We start from the raw sequence: 21,927 nt of genomic DNA, 5'->3' as shown, positions 1-21,927 counted from the left end.
GATGGACAATAGTAGACACTACATGTCTTAATGGACCATATTGAGCTTAATGGATCAAAATGGCTAACAGTATATCTTACATGCCTTAATGGACCATTTTGGGTCTTAATGGATCACAATACACAATGGTGGATCATACATGTATTAATGGACCATATTGGGTTAAACGAGATCGGGCTCGGCTCAGCTTGTTTGCACCCCTAGTTAAATCCAAACAATAAAGCTCTTAGTTGCCATTGTTAGTAATTAGTTTTAAAACCAAATCCAGTACCTTCAAATTTGATTAAAAATCTACTTGCTTGAAATATTGTTATAGCTTAGAGACATTCGAAGTGATCCTGTCTCTAATTATCTACGCTTTGCTAGAGCTTCTTTCTTCTAGGCCAGAAGAGGAGCCGAGTTTTTGAAGACACTGTAGTTTAATTCGTGGCTGTAAATTGTTGCCTTGGTTCAAGGTAACCCAGCCTTTCCTACTGCTAACAAAGTTGGTGCTTTATTATGATCTTGCTTGTCAATTTATTATGTGTTTGTTTGCAATTGATGGCTCGCTGTTGTTGCTTTTAGCATTGTAAGATTATCATGGGTGGATGCAAGTCTGCATTCGCGTGTTCTCTTCTGCTACATCAGGAAAAGCGTGTGAATCTAAGCGTGTGAATCTGCTGTTTCTGTTTTGGTATTTGTTGGAGCTGCATTTTGGATTAATTTGCCATTGGTCGTTTATACCTAATTCATGCAATACATGAAGTAGCTACTGCAGATGCTTAGGATATGACTTATGAGAGTTTATACCGTTTATTTGCCATTGGTCGTTTATCTTTGATTCTTTATCTACTTTACTTCATTTTTATCGAGTTCTTTGATTTTCATGATACTTGCCACCATTGGCCCAACTAGTTTATTATGGGTACTTTTGATTTTAGGTTTGAATTGACAAACATTTGTTTATCCTGCAGGCTGATCCAAAATTTGATTTGAATATTAATTAAGATAATGTGGAAGACAAGTGTTCCGACTATGGACGGGTGAAGCGTATATATGTTGACAAGTGCTAGGATGAACATCTGTTTGATGTGGAAATTACCATAACATGGGGTTTACAAGTAGCATGAATAAAACACTTGAAGAATCATACCACATCAGAACCGGCCACCAGTTACAAATTTTCTCCTCATCACAACAGCAGTAATGTGGCCACCAACCCATGGATGCAAATTTGCAGCACTTTTAAGTTTAAAACAGTGAGTATGTGGACTTGAAGAAAACAGTCTTGAAATAGTTATTAGTTTATGTGTAAATTCGTTTTCCTTTGTAACTTTTGTAGATAGGTTTTGATTAGAAGTTAATGTTTATAATTAGTATTACTATTTAAATTATAAACTTATGTTTGGATTTTAGGTTATTATTCTCAATAGCATTTGGTTTTTAGTTTTCTCATTTTAATTTTACATGAAAATAGTCACATAAAACCACATAGAAAGAGTGTGACCAAAGTTTGGACAACAACCACACATAGAATTACAAAATTTCATGTGGCTATAAATAAACATTAGCCACACCATAGTCACTTTGTTTCTTATTTGTGTGACGGAATAATACCAAATGTCATGGAAAAAAAGTTTTGTGTGATCAAAGATTAGACAATAGTCACACTTAAAATTATAATATTTTGTGTGACTATAAATAACCATTACCCACACCATAATTACTTTTCTTTTTATTGTGTGACGGAATGATACCAAATGTCATGAGAAAAGAAAATTATGTGTGACAAAAGGTTAGACAATAGCCACACTTAAAATTACAAAATGTCATGGCTATAAATAACCACTAGCCACACCTTAGTCACTTTGTTTCTTGTTTGTGTGACGGAATGATACCAAATGTCATGGGAAAAGAAGATTATGTGTGACCAAATATTAGTCAATAGCCACACTTAAAATTACAATATTTGGTGTGGCTATAAATAACCACTAGTCACGCCATAGTTACTTTGTTTTTTGTTGTGTGACAGAATGATAGCAAACATCATGGGAAAGAAAGTTATCTGTGACCAAAGGTTAGACAATAGCCATGGTTATAATTACAAAATTTAATGTGGCTATACATAACCATTAGCCACACTTTCATCACTTTGTTTTTTGTTTGTGTGATGGAATGATATCAAATGTCATGGGAAAAACATATATGTGTGACAAAATGTTAGATAATAGCCACACCATCATTACTTTGTTTTTATTGTGTGACGAACAGATAACAAATGTCATAGGAAAAACATATATATGTGACCAAAAGTTAGACAATAGCCACACTTACAATAAATTCATGTGACAATGTAATAGAACCGGCCACACTTACAATAAATTCATGTGGTTGTTGCTACCTTTTAGCCATACTTAATAGACAAAATGTTTGATTACAACTCTTTTTGTCACACTTTTATTCAATTGATGTGGCTAAAACATACTTTTTAGTAAATATATGTGACTATATAATACAATGAGACACACTTTAATTAAATTTATGTGGCTATTGCAACCCTTTAGCCACACTTAATTATGGAAATGCTAGATTTTAACCAACAATGTTATTACCCTTTAGCCACACTTTTAAGTTCTAAGGCCACTGAAAGTGTGTGTGGCTGTATCATACCTATGATGACTCGAGCTTTGGTCACACTTGATATGAAAAAAATATGTGTGGCGAAACACATATAGTCACACTTTTTTGGTGTGGCTATATCCCTATTTTGGCGTAGTGCCAGCCAAAACAGGTTCGGTAACTGCTCTTTCAAGGGTTTCGGCAGCAGCCACGGATCCAACCAAAACAAAATATCCCGCCCGTCTCCAACCTCTCCACTCATTAAGCTTTTAAGGGAGATGTTATCCACTAACAGGTTGGAGCAAACCTTATAGATATTTCGCCAAACCCCGTTTGAGAGACGACCGTAACGGTAGAAAAAAGGAGTTACCGAACCTGTTTCGGCTGGATTCTAATAAGAAATGCAAGGTTAGGGATCAGATTATATTAATCCTTATTCTGGGTTTATTTATCATATCCCTTTGGTTTTTAATGATTTTATATTAATTAGAAACTTAGTTGTAGAAAAGGGTTTTGATCTAAAAATATCTTGTTAACTTAGTGTAAAATTTTATATCTTGTTAACATAATAAAATAAAATGTTATGACATCACTCTATGTAAAAAACTAACTTTTTGATTAGTATCTCTTTAGTGAAACGTTATCTAGTTACAAATAAAAAGATGTGTCTATTAAACCTTCAAACTCAAGTTTTTTTTTTTTTAAAGTAGACAAACTATGCTAAACTTCATTGTGTTTTATCTCAAAGTATGTGACTAATGCCCCTTTGTGTAGTAGTTTTTCTGGGTGAATGGTGCATTTGGGACATGATTCTTCACTAACATCGAAGACTCGTAGTGTCGGTCCAACGCATCTTTTGGCCTCGAGTGTGGTCTAGACACGTATCGTCTCTCTTTAGTGATTTAGCCCGACCCATATCTAGAAACTTATTCTATGGTATCAAGTAGTGGGCCAACGGTATCTCACCCTCGATCATTTTGTGGATGATCGATGCCATATTTCTATGACAAGTGGTCCATTTTTAAAATCAATAACTAGGATGCTTTTATTTATTTATTTTTTTTATTTTTTTGAACGGCTAATTTTTCCCCTTATTCCCCTTAAATACTTACACCTCTCAAGGATTGAACTTGAATGTATTTCCTAAATTTACTAACCTGTTCGGTGAGGATAAGTGTCCTAAGAAGGACATTAGTCCAAACAAAAAAAATATGTGTAATGGTTGGTAGGTTTGGAGAATCGAAGAAAAGCCGGTCATGAAGAAGAAGGCAAAGAAGTCACCTCAAGAAAAGAGGGAAGAAGAGGAGTTGAGGAAGTTTGATCCATTTGGGACTAAGTGGTATGAATCACCAATCAGTGATGTGGAAGAGTTCGTAGGTGACAAGCACTCCGTTCGACCACCATGAGGTGGTATGTTTATTGTTATTGTATAGTTTTTCCAGTTATCTTTCGTTCTTTTACTTGTTTAATGTTTTCATTTTGTTTCATAGTTGAATGAATTTTGTGGGTGTGTTCCCTATATAACCCTCATGAGACCTACTCTTTGTAGGATCAGTTTTTGACTCCCGAACGATTGCGTATGACACGTGTGACGTGCGGAATCCGTACACGTGCGTGGACCGAACGCGAGAACCGTACAATAATCTGTGATTCGATATATTGATATGAAAACGTACAAGAAACATGAATCACCTTTTGCCTTTCTCTCTCTAGCTCCTATGCTCTCTAATGGTGAAAATGGCAAAAGTTCTAAATTATGACCCTAAAGTTCCTATTTATAGGCAAAGGCTTTAATGAGAGATCTCATTAATTACAATATTGTCACCTTGCCTTTTCCCTACTTATTACAATATAAACTCTAGTTTTCTTCTAGTTCAGCTACGAACTGGATTGACGGAGGCGATAGACATTACTGCACTAACAGATTTTTGGATTTTCTGACAAGAATTCATCAGATTCAGATCGTCAGTTCGGACCCCCCCCTTGGATGTTGCCGCAGTCAATCTCGTAGCGTCTTGTCTTTCTCTCTATCTTGAGTCTTCTTGAAGCTTTATCACATCTTCAGCAACACAGACTCCCTCTTGCTCGAACAGAATCCCCGTGGATCTGTCTTCAGCTTCAGCTCCCCCTTTCGGTAGACTCTTCAGGCTCCCCCTTTCGTCAAGCTTCCGTGCTTTTGGGATCGACACCTGGCTTTCTAGACACAAGCTCCCCCTTGCGATGAGCTCGTCATCGGACTCCCCCTTAGACTGGGCTATCGGGATCGTAATCTGGTACAATCATCTGCAAATCTCAAACATTTATAAGTAAAAACTTTTTAAATATCCAGGATTGAAAAACCTGGCTCTCTCAGCATAAGCTAAAACATTTCGACAGTGAAAGCGTTTTTGGTTCTTCCAGGAATGATGACCTGGCTTTCAAACACTTTTAATCAAGAACCCGGCTCTAAAATATAATAATATGAATATATGCAGGATTACTTGATTCTCTCCCCCTTTCAACAATCTTCATAGATTTGGCAGTTTAAGCAACCAAGATGGAAACCTAGCTCTTTACAGTAGATATAAACAATTTAAAAATCCAAATCCCTCACAGTTAATCATTCAAGTCCAAATTAATGACCTTGAAGATATCACAGACTGTGTTTTTGATTTTTTTTATTTTAAAACTTCAAGTTTCAAATCAATGAACTTGTTTATTTTCAGAAACACGATCAACATACTTAGATTTGGAAACTCAGCACTCAGACATCGGTTGTCGAAAATCAAATGGAATCAAAATCTTTTTGTATTTTTTTCTGAAACATAAAACAGTAAAGAACTATTTACAGACAATATTTTTGTTTGGGTTCGTGTCAGAGGATCATATCAGTTTATGACAAATCACTAGTACCGTTGAGCTTTAAACACTTTAAGCTCTAAATAATTCACTTAGATTGTCAGTATACTGATCCACTTAAATTTTCACACAAAGTTCAATCAATTCGAGATACGAGATTAGTATTTTAAGGACTTAAACTTATTCACGTGCCCCACCTCAGAATATACTCCTGTATCAAAACTCCCTAGATTCAGTCTTACAGGTGAATATACCAATTTGATATTTGTATTCTGGGTTAGTGCGAGACCTTGCGAGCTCAGGTATGAACTTCCGTTCAGTCAAAGAGATGAAGGCTCGACTTTAGGTGTGTTCCCTTTAGAGAAACTTTTCTTCAACTGCAATTGATTCATATCTTTCGATCTTTTTCAATTTTTATGCAGATGGTAAGCTTAGAAAGCACATAAAGTATTATACGAGGTCTAGGCCATTGCTTCCGCAATATCAGAAGACTAGGTATAATAACCCAGATATCAAACAGTATAAAGACCTAGTATCTCAGAATCCGGCAATCTCTCAAACAAGATTTCGGGGGTTACCCATATATCCGAGAGATGTTCCCCACGAGATAAGCAAGTATTTATATTTAGGTTTATATCTCTAAAACAATCTGCTAAGCGTGTAAAAACCTACTGGCATATCATCAGTGAGACCGTTTATCACATTTTAACTTTCCATTTCTTTAGCGTACTGTGACTGTCTACTGATGTACTATCATTTCCTCTTTTTACACAAAACTCCTTTTGATTTTATCATGTTTTTGGCTTTTTCAAATTTTCTAACGTTTTTGGATTTTCTGACATTTTCTTACTCCCCCTAAAATTCAAAACATTTAAAAAAAATTTGACAACCCGATACTGATAGCTTTGTCTCGCCATCCATTTTCTGCTTTACATGCTCTGTTTTGCAGAAAATATACCCCATGGTTTACAACACATTGATCTTTTACAGTTTGAAAATCGTTTTTCAGTCTTGTGAAATGTCACACCCCTATTTTCCACGTGTCACCGGTGGGCCCGGTGTGGGGTACAGTGACGTAGTTGGCATCGTCATAGACAATCAACACAATATAATAATGCACAGCGGAAGCAGAATAGAAACATTTCAACTTTAAATAAAGTGTAATAATAAATATCACAGTAGTTGAAATGGATCCACAGGCGGATCAAATAAAAATAGAAATAAATAGTTCAACAGATAATTGTCGTCCGAGTTTGCGAGACTATTGTGGACGCTCTCTAGGAAACAGCCAGCCTATTTCCGTATAGTACCTGCACTTAATCTTTTGGGAAAAATACGTCAGTTTACACTGGTAAATACAAATCGACTGACTCATTTTGAAAAATGATTGAAATTGATTTAAATGCACAAGGCATAAATGTTTTTGTTAACTTGGGATAATTATATAATATAAACTTGTGAACGAATTACATGCACTTATATCTCTGGTGGCCCGGGATCTACTGTCCGGGCTAGAGATTTAATTGACACACCACATCAAAGAGTTATACACGACGGGTGTACGCCTACACCCCGTGCTCTGGTCGTGGCCATCTCGTAAGATAATGCCAAGGATATCCGGGACACGGTCAATAACCCCCCAAAGCCTTTAAGTAAGACAAAACTGTTTAAACGAAGTCGCACAAGCTATTCAAGACTGTACACCTATAAGGCGCAGGACTTGTGCGCCCGATCAAGCGGTATTTTAAATACCGTACCCCAAGCCCGTATAGGGAAAATAAGTCAAAATGTATTTACCTGAGTAAGTATGTAACACAAATGATAAGAGCGGTAGCTTTTACCGGGCTTCCTAATCTGGAACAAAGGTTTATAATTAACCTATTAGATTCCTAACGGCCTTTTATTTAAGCTTAAGCTTTGACCGGTTAGTTTTAAGAATGATACGGTTTACGCACGATTAAGCGAAAGACCGGATAGAATGTGATTTAGACCCGACAAGTTTGAATACTTGTATATCATGGGTATACTAAATACATTCTGGATTTTGAGATAAAAATGATGACGTTTGACCCGGTTCGGTCAATTTACGCAAACTAGTTACGTAAACCGAACCGAACGCAATAAGGGCGATACGGGTAGCCAAAAGATTCAAATGCAAGTTCCCTGAAGTAATATGCTTAAAATATGATATTATATCAGTAAGTTATGTTCTATATTGCCCGGGATAATTTTAAACTCAATTTATGCCTTAGAAGGGCATTTTGGTCATTTAAAATATAATAAAAGGGTAAAATTAGAAATCTGAGTTTCGGGTCTGGTTCATACAGTAAATATACTAAATATAACATATCATATCAGTAGGGTATGACCCATATATCAAATTTATCATTTAAAACCAAACTATGCACCGTAGGGGTATTTTAGTAATTTCACAAGGGCTAAAAGTGCCAAAACTGGAAACCTGAGTTCAAAATATTATACTTACTGTTATTATATGAAAATATATAATTTACATCAGTAGGTATAAGTCTTGTAGGTTTAAAACAAGTATAACGCTTACTATGCGCTTAAAACGCTAAATATGCGATTTAAGGGCGTTTTCGGGTTTTCAAATTAAATCTGAGATTTTTATATTTCCAGAAGTCTTAAAATAATTTATTCATCATATAAAATCAGTAGAAAAAGGTTTCGGGTCAAAAGGATGTGTAAAACTCATTTTATGGCTAAAACGGTCAAAACCGACATAAGCCGAAATGACTAGGTGATCTAGGATCCGTTCAGCCAAAAATTTATTAAAAATCATCAAAATTCCCAGAATATTATAATACATTAGTGGGTAAAAAGTTTCGTATCAAAATGTGGCCAGAAACGGGTTCTACGCGAAAAGGACCGTTTATGTAAATTTATAATATAGTTTTACGCTAATGGCCATAACTCACAATCTGGACCACCAACTGATCCGAAATTTTCGGTGCAAGTTTATATAATAAAAATAAAGATTTCTATCCTTTCACTTTTCCAAAAAATCCCGTTTTAAATCAAAAAGGGCAAAATAGTCAACTTTATGCATAAACCGGAAACAAGCATTCGAATAGGCTAAGCATAGACTCAATCAAAGAAAATTCCAGAAAGTTTAACTAAAATAAAAATAGTCAAAAATACTTTCCAATGCAGATCTCGAACATGCATGTATGAATCCGAATCGATAGTCTACGAAATAATCGTTTTACAAGACTTTCGGTTCCGATTCGTGGCTATACTATAGATCGTCGAGTTGATGATGATTAAAACACATTCTTATATGTATTACAAGTTATTTTTAATGATCAATCAGGTTGCATGTCATCTATATCATTAATCATGTCATTTTTCACAAAAATCGCTTCTGTTGACTTTTTAGAAATAGGTTTGACTCGACATTAAGCATGCATGTAGTGGGAATCAGTTAGTACCCTTTAGAGGGTTTGTTTCCCACATAAATACCAATCTATAACAAGTTTCAATTCGAGAAATGACTGAAAGAAATCCGTTTAATCAGAAAGTCAAAGGTTATGAACACCCAGTTTGACTTTTACTAATAATCAAAGCAAAAACGGATTAAAGAACGAATTGAAGGCTTACAAGAGTCCTATGGGTGTTTAGTGAACACTAGGAGTCGGCCTTGTTGATCAGATTTCCTCCAGAAAGCTTGCTTGAAGTTCTTGATAGAGAGAGCACTTGGTTACCATGAAAAATGACCAAGAAATGTGATCAAGACCTGATTTAAAGCCAAATTTTCGAGGTTCCTGTAGTAGTAGCCATGCAAGGCTTGTTATTGGTGCATTTGGAGGCGAAACCAGCTGTTAGGCACCCAAAATCGGACTCAAATAACCCATTTTCGCATTTCTGCACGCTGGGCAACCCACGCGGCCCGCTTGGGCTTTCCCAGGCGGGTCGCCTGACCCTTGTTTCAGCCAAACAACTTTCATACTTGACAGCTTTGACCCCTGAACTTGTACGCGATGTTTCGGCTACTTTTCTCGACCCGTAAACCCCCAAACTTGGTTTTTAAGGACCTTAGGACTTTTACCAACATGGTAATGTCCTCGGATAACTTTGCGCTCAACCGAAAAGCCCTGAATTCGACGTTGACGCTTTTAGTCCCTTAAGTACGGTTTTGGCCATAACTTTCTCATACGTTGACGAAACTTCATGAAATTTTTACCACATATTCTAGTGAGTATATTTTAGCTATACAAAGCTTCGGGTCTGCCAAAAGTTCACTCAGAGGTATAAATTAAACATGTTGACACTTTTGGCCCCTATAGTTTACAATACTTCACTTTTGTGCAATTTCCGCGTCGTATGATCCATGAACCATCCGTTTAAGGTTATAAACATTATGTGGGGTTATCATAGAGCCTATTTATCCATTGTTGACACTTTGGACCCTTACGTTCCATAGTTTTCACTGTTTGTCACTTTTAGTCCCTCTAAAGTATGTTTTCACATAACGGAACCTTATGACACGTGTCAAGACATTATTGGACGAAATTTTTTCGAGGTGTTACATCCTCACCCCCTTAAAAGAAATCTCGACCCCGAGATTTATTCAAACAAATGGGGATATTTTTCTTTCATCGTGGATTCCACTTCCCACGTGTATTCGGGACCTCTACGGGCATCCCATTTGACCTTAACAATAGGCACTTGCTTCCTTCGAAGCTTCTTTACCTGTCGATCCTCAATCGACAAAGGTTTTTCCACAAATTTTAGACTTTCGTCTATGTGTATATCTGTATGCGGTATAACCAGTGAATCGTCAGCGAAACACTTCTTCAAATTACAGATGTGAAACACATTATGAATGGCACTAAGCTCTTCAGGCAAGTTTAACTTGTAAGCGACTGCCCCGACACGTTCGATTATCTCGAAAGGTCCTATATATCTCGGGCTCAGCTTGCCTTTCTTTCCAAATCTCATCACACCTTTCCAAGGTGATACTTTGAGCAATACTTTTTCACCCACATCAAAGTGAAAATCTTTGCGCTTAGGATCCGCATAACTTTTCTGCCTATCCCTGGCAGCTTTCAAACGATCACGGATCTGAACGATCTTGTCTGTCGTCTCAAAGACGATATCTGGTCCAGACAACTGGACATCTCCAACTTCTGCCCAACAAATGGGCGATCTACACTTTCTACCGTATAGGGCCTCAAAAGGCGCAGCCTTTATGCTGGAATGGTAGCTGTTGTTGTAGGAGAATTCAATCAGTGGTAAGTTCTTATCCCAACTACCACCTAAGTCGATCGCACATGCTCGAAGCATGTCTTCCAAAGTCTGAATAGTACGCTCACTCTGACCATCAGTCTGAGGATGGTAAGCCGTACTAAAATTCAAACGAGTGCCCAACGACTGTTGGAAACTTTTCCAAAAATGTGACGTATATCTAGTATCTCTGTCAGAGATAATAGATATAGGTATACCATGTAATGCTACAATCTTATCGACGTATAATTGAGCCAACATATCTGAGCTATACGTCTCTTTGATGGGTAGAAAATGAGCTGACTTAGTCAGTCTGTCAACTATGACCCATATGGTATCATTTCCCTTTTTCGTCTTCGGCAACTTGGTGATAAAATCCATTGTCACCATTTCCCATTTCCATTTGGGAATTTCAGGCTGTTGAAGCAAACCTGACGGTTTCTGATGCTCAGCCTTGACTTGCGCACAAGTCAAACACTTGGCCACATACTCGGCCACGGACTTTTTCAAACCAATCCACCAGTAGTTTGATTTCAAATCCTGGTACATCTTATCTGCTCCAGGATGAACTGAATATTTAGAGCTGTGGGCCTCCTGGAGGATAACATCCCGAAGTCCTCCATATACTGGGACCCATATTCGTCCGTTTAGTCGTAACATTCCATCCTTGTCGTGGGATAACTGTTCCTCAGTTACTCCCAACTTTTCTGCAGGATAGTTAGTTTCCAGCACAGCTTCCTTCTGTGCAGCTAACACTCTTTCATTCAAGTTATTCCTTATTTCAATGCGCTTGGCATTGATTCTGATCGGTTTAACCCTTTCCTTTCTACTTAAGGCGTCGGCAACCACATTTGCCTTGCCTGGATGGTATCTTATCTCACAGTCATAATCATTGAGGGTTTCCATCCATCGCCTTTGACGCATGTTCAATTCCTTCTGATTGAACAGATGCTGAAGACTCTTGTGATCCGAATAAATTATGCACTTGGTTCCATACAAGTAATGTCTCCATAGCTTCAATGCAAATACAACTGCACCCAATTCCAAATCGTGGGTGGTGTAGTTCTTCTCATGCACTTTGAGTTGTCGAGAAGCGTAGGCAATGACTTTGCCTTTCTGCATGAGTACACAGCCCATGCCAGTATGTGATGCATCACAATACACCACAAATTCATCTATACCATCGGGCAATGTCAACACTGGCGCATTGCTCAGCTTCTGCTTCAGAATGTCAAAGGATTCCTGCTGCTTAGGGCCCCAATCAAACTTAATCTTCTTACGGGTCAATGAGGTTAGGGGCGCAGCAATCCTTGAGAAGTTCTCGATGAATCGCCTATAGTATCCTGCCAATCCGAGGAAACTGCGAATCTCAGTAGGAGTCTTCGGCTCCTGCCAGTTCATGACTGCTTCTACTTTAGCGGGATCTACTTGGATACCACGCTCACTTACAACATGTCCAAGAAACTGGACTTCTCGAAGCCAAAATTCACACTTCGAGAATTTGGCATAAAGCTTCTCTTGATACAGAAGTTTGAGAATACAACGAAGGTGTTTCTCATGATCAGCTTGGCTCTTCGAGTAGATAAGAATGTCATCAATAAAGACTATGACGAACTTATCTAAATAAGGTTTGCAGACGCGATTCATGAGATCCATGAACGCGGCTGGTGCGTTTGTGAGCCCAAACGGCATCACTAGGAACTCGTAATGTCCATAACGAGTCCTAAACGCGGTCTTGTGTACGTCCTCATCCTTGACCTTCAACTGATGATATCCTGACCTTAGGTCAATCTTGGAGAAATAGCTTGCTCCTTGCAACTGATCGAACAGATCGTCGATCCTGGGTAACGGATACCGATTCTTGATAGTGACCTTGTTAAGCTCACGGTAATCGATGCACAGACGCATCGAACCATCCTTCTTCTTAACGAACAAGATTGGCGCTCCCCAAGGAGACGAGCTAGGTCTAATAAAACCTTTGGCTAAAAGCTCATCCAACTGCGTCCTCAACTCCTTCATCTCCGTTGGTGCCAATCTGTATGGTGCTCTTGCTACAGGTGCTGCACCTGGTATGATATCTATCCGAAACTCTACTTGTCTATCCGGTGGCAATCCGGGTAGTTCTTCAGGAAAAACTTCAGGATATTCCGATATAACAGGGATATCCTCAATCTTCGGCTTCGGCTCATCAATGGTGACTTGTGCCATATAAATGACACATCCTTTCTGCATGCATCTGGATGCTTTGAGCATGGACACTTGCTCCGGCAATCCATGCTGGGTATCTCCTTGAATAGTAAGTGACTCACCAGACGGAGTCTTAACTATTACTTGCTTTCTATTGCACAGAATCTGGGCTTGGTTACTCGACAACCAATCCATGCCTATCACTATGTCGAATCCAGCTAGCTTAAAGGGAAGTAAGGATAACGGGAAGGAATGATTCCTAATGGATATAACACATCCATCTAAAACAGTTGAGGCGGTTTCTAAGGTTCCATCGGCTAATTCCACCTCATATTTCACGCTTGAGGTTTTAACAGGAAGGTTCAACAGTTTACAAAACTTAGTATCTACAAACGACTTATCAGCTCCAGAATCAAACAAGACTCTAGCAAAAACATCGTTTACAAGAAACGTACCGGTAATGACGTTATCGTCAAGGACTGCTTCCTTTGCGTCCATTTTGAAGACTCTCGCATTAGTCTTCTTCCCTTCCTCGGCCTTCTTCGCAAACTTTGGGCAGTTGGGCCGAATGTGACCTTTTTCGTTGCAACCGAAACAAGTTGCATCTTTCATCTTCTTGCAATCCACAGCTTTATGGTCTGTGGACTTGCAGATCCCACATCGTTTCTCAGAAGACTGGGATTTCGTTTCTAAACGACATCTCCCAAAGTGGTGCCTCCTGCAGATCTTGCATCTGGGTTTCTCACCCGACTGATGATCACTTTTCCTAGACCCCGACCCTTTCCTGTGGTCGTTGTTCCCTCTATGTCGCTTTTCAGATCTGCGTGAGGTGTCATCCTCACGTTTCCGTTTGTTCTCCTCAGAGCTCTTCATGGCTCTCAATCTAACCACGTCTTGAGTGAGGGAGAGGGATAGATCCGCTACGGATCGAAATGTTGTAGGTCTTGAAGCTTTAACACTTGCCTTTATTTCCGGTGCCAGACCCCCAATAAATCGAGCAATCCTGCGCGGTTCCGGGGTCACCAAGTAAGGCACTAAACGAGACAAGGTGTTGAACGTAGTAAGATACGCTTGACAATCGAGGTTCTTCATGACTAAGGATACAAAATCCGATTCAATTCGCTCGCCCTCGTGCTGCGGACAGAAGTTCTCCTTAATCAGGGCCACAAACTGTTCCCATGACAAACCGTACAGTGTGGCCTTGCCGGCAGCTTGTAGAAGTGACTTCCACCACGCTAACGCATCTCCTTTGAATGACTGGGACACGTACTTCACGACGTCCCTATCAGCACACCCGCTGATATCAACTACAGTGTCCATCTCGTCAATCCACGTCATGCAGTCGACGGCTCCTTTTTCCCCAGTGAAATCTCTGGGCTTGCAGGATACAAAGTACTTGTACGTACAGGACCTGCTGTACGTGTCATGCTTCAGCTCAATCTCCTGCCTTGGGACGCTGCTGTGGTTGGAGGAATGATTATCACCCTCAACTTTCTTTGGCTCACTCTTTTTAGACGGCGGCTTACTATGAGCCCCAGAATGAGTCTTAGCTTTGACATGCGTCACTGAGCGGGTTCTACTCTGAGTACCACTAGATTCTTTGAACTGCCTATCCATAGCCTTGGCGACAGCATTATCTATCAGTGCTTGCAATTCTGCACCGGTAACGTGAATCTTTGCATTATCTGAGCGTTCCCCAGAATGACTGTTGGTTTCTTCCGATTTGGCCATCGTAGCTTTAAGCTACAATAAAGGACAAGGTCTATTTAGAACCTAACAGTATTATCGTTCTAGACGATTTATTAACCATGGTATCAAGAACCTTAGCAGTTAATTTAATAAATTTCATTCAGGCTCTTATTAGCAATCAAGGAATGAAAATATATATATTGGCACCATAGGCCTAGTCACAAGGACAATCACTAAATTATAAATTTAGGTTTTTATAGGATTATAAATTGTATAATTAAACAAATAATCCTTTATTAGACAGAGAGTCATAAACCACAACTGTCATTATATAACATAGTTATAACCCGTAGGTATCAAGTCATAAACAGACTTGTGTACAGATATAATCTGTAGATATTTCTTCACTAGGCAGGGAGTCATAGACCACAACTGCCACTATATGACATAGTCATAACCCGTAGGTATCAAGTCATTAATAGACTTGTATACAGATATAATCTGTAGATATTTTATTAAAAAGGGTGGCTTGTGTGATTCTACAGATCACGCTTGGCCAGAATGTTAACATGTTCTCAGATGTTAACAGGGAGTTGAATCCTTTCAACCAGGTTTTACCATCAGGGCCAGGCCTGTTAATAAGGCATTCAGGCTAGGTTATACCTTACTAAGATTCTTATAAAATGGCAAATCAAATAAAAATTGATATTTTCCATTATTTTAATATTATATTCATGCATATAAATAAAATGATAAATTCAAATTAACCATTTTAAATTTCCAATAAAATACCAGTACATATTTGCCCTAAACGGGACTTTGAAATAACATAACTAGCATGAATAACATGCCCGCGCAGGGGCTAAACAAGTACATCAATAACAAAATAAAATAAAACAAACCCACGCAGGGGTTAACAGGATAACATTCCCGCGCAGGGGTAAAATAAGATAGATATACCCACGCAGGGGTAGAGTACTGGAATAAATGTCCACGCAGGGACATGAGTACATGAAATGATAATCGAAGGATTCAACGATCCTTCTTGCTCTTACCCTTGAGCAAATCGAATACCTTCTGGAACATGCCACGGTTGTGACGGCGATCATTTTGCATCTCCCGTCGCATGCTATCGATCCCATGCAGGATCTCCTGAACCTGCGGCGGCGACATCATAGGCGCCGGTGGTGGTGGCTGGTAGTGCTGCGGCTGCGGCGGCTGGTAAGGCTGCGGCTGCGGTGGCTGCTGGTAACCCGGAGGGTAACCAAAAGTAGACTGCCCCGCAGTCCAAGTGTCTCCCAACGGACCACTGGGTGGGAGTGAGCTGTAGTTCACAGCTTGCCAATAAGGGTCTCCCGTGTAATCATAACCCTGAGGGAATACATGCTCGAACGGGTTGAACTGAGCGGCACTAGCATAAGCCGGAATCGGCTCTCCAAAATTCTGCGGCGGCAGAGGCGGGATCGGAACAGAAGTAACCTCCGATACGGGATGCTGAGACTCCCCTGTCTCGGACTCCCCGGGTAGAGACGTGTAGCGGCTGCTACTAACACGTGGAGGGGTGCTTATGCGAATCCCTCCGCGCGTAGACATACGCGCATTCCTCCTCGGCCTCTGAGGCGGAGGAGGTAAAACTGGCGGCGGCGGTGGTGACGGAGTGATCACGTCACGCCACAGGGCCTCAGATAGGTCCTGCGGTAGAGGCGGCTGCTGCTGAAGCTGCTGCGAGTGGTGCTGCGAGTGCACCGGCGAACCATGGAGCGATTGGAGCATCGGAGTACCATGGAGTGATTGAAGCATCGGAGAGTTGTGGCTAGGGGTGAAGTACCAATCATGCTGCTTAAACCTCTCCTGAAAACTGTCCCCACCATTATAGGGTGATCCCCTAAATGGCGACCCATCCGATATCTCAATCGGATGGTTAGGCGTACCTGATGGTGGTAGCGACGGGTCCGTATCCTCGTCTATGTCCATCTCGTGCTCTCCCTGAAAATGGTCCTCCGGCCCGAGTGGGTTGTGGCCCACTGGCTCCTCCACATAAGCATTAGGGTTATATAAACCCTGGTAGACGGGCGCAGGATACTGCTGCGGTGACTGGTGCAATGGTATGTACGATCCAAGCGAATCATGGGGCCCGTTCTCCGAATGGGGCCCAAACGAGTGGGGTAATGATGGTGAAGTGCTGGCGGACACCGAGTGTCTAGCAGGCTCGGCGAAAGACCTCCAAAGGTCGTTGGCGGCTGTGTTGTGTGTGGCGGATGGTGCTCGCCTATGTGAAGGCCCTGCCTCGTGGTCGTGGGTAGTAGCAAATCCTCCTCGACCTCTCATTCTTGGCGGCATAGTGATCCTGTCAAAAGTCAAACAAGTTGCACAACAAAATATATAAGACAATGCAATAATAAATAAAAATAAAGTAAACGAAAAGTGGAACATTTCCTAAGTTCTTTGTCTAGACTCGAAAATCGAGGAATGTGCAATTGTGTAACTGAGATTAAACACATTAGGATCGTGTTTAATTCACTCAGCGTTGGCTCTGATACCAACCTGTCACACCCCCATTTTCCACGTGTCACCGGTGGGCCCGGTGTGGGGTACAGTGACGTAGTTGGCATCGTCATAGACAATCAACACAATATAATAATGCACAGCGGAAGCAGAATAGAAACATTTCAACTTTAAATAAAGTGTAATAATAAATATCACAGTAGTTGAAATGGATCCACAGGCGGATCAAATAAAAATAGAAATAAATAGTTCAACAGATAATTGTCGTCCGAGTTTGCGAGACTATTGTGGACGCTCTCTAGGAAACAGCCAGCCTATTTCCGTATAGTACCTGCACTTAATCTTTTGGGAAAAATACGTCAGTTTACACTGGTAAATACAAATCGACTGACTCATTTTGAAAAATGATTGAAATTGATTTAAATGCACAAGGCATAAATGTTTTTGTTAACTTGGGATAATTATATAATATAAACTTGTGAACGAATTACATGCACTTATATCTCTGGTGGCCCGGGATCTACTGTCCGGGCTAGAGATTTAATTGACACACCACATCAAAGAGTTATACACGACGGGTGTACGCCTACACCCCGTGCTCTGGTCGTGGCCATCTCGTAAGATAATGCCAAGGATATCCGGGACACGGTCAATAACCCCCCAAAGCCTTTAAGTAAGACAAAACTGTTTAAACGAAGTCGCACAAGCTATTCAAGACTGTACACCTATAAGGCGCAGGACTTGTGCGCCCGATCAAGCGGTATTTTAAATACCGTACCCCAAGCCCGTATAGGGAAAATAAGTCAAAATGTATTTACCTGAGTAAGTATGTAACACAAATGATAAGAGCGGTAGCTTTTACCGGGCTTCCTAATCTGGAACAAAGGTTTATAATTAACCTATTAGATTCCTAACGGCCTTTTATTTAAGCTTAAGCTTTGACCGGTTAGTTTTAAGAATGATACGGTTTACGCACGATTAAGCGAAAGACCAGATAGAATGTGATTTAGACCCGACAAGTTTGAATACTTGTATATCATGGGTATACTAAATACATTCTGGATTTTGAGATAAAAATGATGACGTTTGACCCGGTTCGGTCAATTTACGCAAACTAGTTACGTAAACCGAACCGAACGCAATAAGGGCGATACGGGTAGCCAAAAGATTCAAATGCAAGTTCCCTGAAGTAATATGCTTAAAATATGATATTATATCAGTAAGTTATGTTCTATATTGCCCGGGATAATTTTAAACTCAATTTATGCCTTAGAAGGGCATTTTGGTCATTTAAAATATAATAAAAGGGTAAAATTAGAAATCTGAGTTTCGGGTCTGGTTCATACAGTAAATATACTAAATATAACATATCATATCAGTAGGGTATGACCCATATATCAAATTTATCATTTAAAACCAAACTATGCACCGTAGGGGTATTTTAGTAATTTCACAAGGGCTAAAAGTGCCAAAACTGGAAACCTGAGTTCAAAATATTATACTTACTGTTATTATATGAAAATATGTAATTTACATCAGTAGGTATAAGTCTTGTAGGTTTAAAACAAGTATAACGCTTACTATGCGCTTAAAACGCTAAATATGCGATTTAAGGGCGTTTTCGGGTTTTCAAATTAAATCTGAGATTTTTATATTTCCAGAAGTCTTAAAATAATTTATTCATCATATAAAATCAGTAGAAAAAGGTTTCGGGTCAAAAGGATGTGTAAAACTCATTTTATGGCTAAAACGGTCAAAACCGACATAAGCCGAAATGACTAGGTGATCTAGGATCCGTTCAGCCAAAAATTTATTAAAAATCATCAAAATTTCCAGAATATTATAATACATTAGTGGGTAAAAAGTTTCGTATCAAAATGTGGCCAGAAACGGGTTCTACGCGAAAAGGACCGTTTATGTAAATTTATAATATAGTTTTACGCTAATGGCCATAACTCACAATCTGGACCACCAACTGATCCGAAATTTTCGGTGCAAGTTTATATAATAAAAATAAAGATTTCTATCCTTTCACTTTTCCAAAAAATCCCGTTTTAAATCAAAAAGGGCAAAATAGTCAACTTTATGCATAAACCGGAAACAAGCATTCGAATAGGCTAAGCATAGACTCAATCAAAGAAAATTCCAGAAAGTTTAACTAAAATAAAAATAGTCAAAAATACTTTCCAATGCAGATCTCGAACATGCATGTATGAATCCGAATCGATAGTCTACGAAATAATCGTTTTACAAGACTTTCGGTTCCGATTCGTGGCTATACTATAGATCGTCGAGTTGATGATGATTAAAACACATTCTTATATGTATTACAAGTTATTTTTAATGATCAATCAGGTTGCATGTCATCTATATCATTAATCATGTCATTTTTCACAAAAATCGCTTCTGTTGACTTTTTAGAAATAGGTTTGACTCGACATTAAGCATGCATGTAGTGGGAATCAGTTAGTACCCTTTAGAGGGTTTGTTTCCCACATAAATACCAATCTATAACAAGTTTCAATTCGAGAAATGACTGAAAGAAATCCGTTTAATCAGAAAGTCAAAGGTTATGAACACCCAGTTTGACTTTTACTAATAATCAAAGCAAAAACGGATTAAAGAACGAATTGAAGGCTTACAAGAGTCCTATGGGTGTTTAGTGAACACTAGGAGTCGGCCTTGTTGATCAGATTTCCTCCAGAAAGCTTGCTTGAAGTTCTTGATAGAGAGAGCACTTGGTTACCATGAAAAATGACCAAGAAATGTGATCAAGACCTGATTTAAAGCCAAATTTTCGAGGTTCCTGTAGTAGTAGCCATGCAAGGCTTGTTATTGGTGCATTTGGAGGCGAAACCAGCTGTTAGGCACCCAAAATCGGACTCAAATAACCCATTTTCGCATTTCTGCACGCTGGGCAACCCACGCGGCCCGCTTGGGCTTTCCCAGGCGGGTCGCCTGACCCTTGTTTCAGCCAAACAACTTTCATACTTGACAGCTTTGACCCCTGAACTTGTACGCGATGTTTCGGCTACTTTTCTCGACCCGTAAACCCCCAAACTTGGTTTTTAAGGACCTTAGGACTTTTACCAACATGGTAATGTCCTCGGATAACTTTGCGCTCAACCGAAAAGCCCTGAATTCGACGTTGACGCTTTTAGTCCCTTAAGTACGGTTTTGGCCATAACTTTCTCATACGTTGACGAAACTTCATGAAATTTTTACCACATATTCTAGTGAGTATATTTTAGCTATACAAAGCTTCGGGTCTGCCAAAAGTTCACTCAGAGGTATAAATTAAACATGTTGACACTTTTGGCCCCTATAGTTTACAATACTTCACTTTTGTGCAATTTCCGCGTCGTATGATCCATGAACCATCCGTTTAAGGTTATAAACATTATGTGGGGTTATCATAGAGCCTATTTATCCATTGTTGACACTTTGGACCCTTACGTTCCATAGTTTTCACTGTTTGTCACTTTTAGTCCCTCTAAAGTATGTTTTCACATAACGGAACCTTATGACACGTGTCAAGACATTATTGGACGAAATTTTTTCGAGGTGTTACATCCTCACCCCCTTAAAAGAAATCTCGACCCCGAGATTTATTCAAACAAATGGGGATATTTTTCTTTCATCGTGGATTCCACTTCCCACGTGTATTCGGGACCTCTACGGGCATCCCATTTGACCTTAACAATAGGCACTTGCTTCCTTCGAAGCTTCTTTACCTGTCGATCCTCAATCGACAAAGGTTTTTCCACAAATTTTAGACTTTCGTCTATGTGTATATCTGTATGCGGTATAACCAGTGAATCGTCAGCGAAACACTTCTTCAAATTACAGATGTGAAACACATTATGAATGGCACTAAGCTCTTCAGGCAAGTTTAACTTGTAAGCGACTGCCCCGACACGTTCGATTATCTCGAAAGGTCCTATATATCTCGGGCTCAGCTTGCCTTTCTTTCCAAATCTCATCACACCTTTCCAAGGTGATACTTTGAGCAATACTTTTTCACCCACATCAAAGTGAAAATCTTTGCGCTTAGGATCCGCATAACTTTTCTGCCTATCCCTGGCAGCTTTCAAACGATCACGGATCTGAACGATCTTGTCTGTCGTCTCAAAGACGATATCTGGTCCAGACAACTGGACATCTCCAACTTCTGCCCAACAAATGGGCGATCTACACTTTCTACCGTATAGGGCCTCAAAAGGCGCAGCCTTTATGCTGGAATGGTAGCTGTTGTTGTAGGAGAATTCAATCAGTGGTAAGTTCTTATCCCAACTACCACCTAAGTCGATCGCACATGCTCGAAGCATGTCTTCCAAAGTCTGAATAGTACGCTCACTCTGACCATCAGTCTGAGGATGGTAAGCCGTACTAAAATTCAAACGAGTGCCCAACGACTGTTGGAAACTTTTCCAAAAATGTGACGTATATCTAGTATCTCTGTCAGAGATAATAGATATAGGTATACCATGTAATGCTACAATCTTATCGACGTATAATTGAGCCAACATATCTGAGCTATACGTCTCTTTGATGGGTAGAAAATGAGCTGACTTAGTCAGTCTGTCAACTATGACCCATATGGTATCATTTCCCTTTTTCGTCTTCGGCAACTTGGTGATAAAATCCATTGTCACCATTTCCCATTTCCATTTGGGAATTTCAGGCTGTTGAAGCAAACCTGACGGTTTCTGATGCTCAGCCTTGACTTGCGCACAAGTCAAACACTTGGCCACATACTCGGCCACGGACTTTTTCAAACCAATCCACCAGTAGTTTGATTTCAAATCCTGGTACATCTTATCTGCTCCAGGATGAACTGAATATTTAGAGCTGTGGGCCTCC

General features: G+C 39.7%; 1 long non-coding RNA gene across 1 annotated transcript; it reads left to right on the top strand.

Moving 5' to 3' along the window:
- The first annotated feature begins 243 nt into the window (after window positions 1-243).
- On the top strand, window positions 244-1,370 carry LOC110939323. The gene is made up of 2 exons (XR_004893425.1): window positions 244-455; window positions 954-1,370. It is a non-coding gene; the product is annotated as an uncharacterized LOC110939323 (long non-coding RNA).
- The last annotated feature ends 20,557 nt before the right edge of the window (window positions 1,371-21,927 follow it).

Source organism: Helianthus annuus, chromosome 5, assembly GCF_002127325.2.
Source record: "Helianthus annuus cultivar XRQ/B chromosome 5, HanXRQr2.0-SUNRISE, whole genome shotgun sequence".
Lineage (NCBI taxonomy): Eukaryota > Viridiplantae > Streptophyta > Magnoliopsida > Asterales > Asteraceae > Helianthus > Helianthus annuus.
Note: the sequence above shows the minus strand (reverse complement) of the source record. Positions and strands in the feature narration are given on the sequence as shown.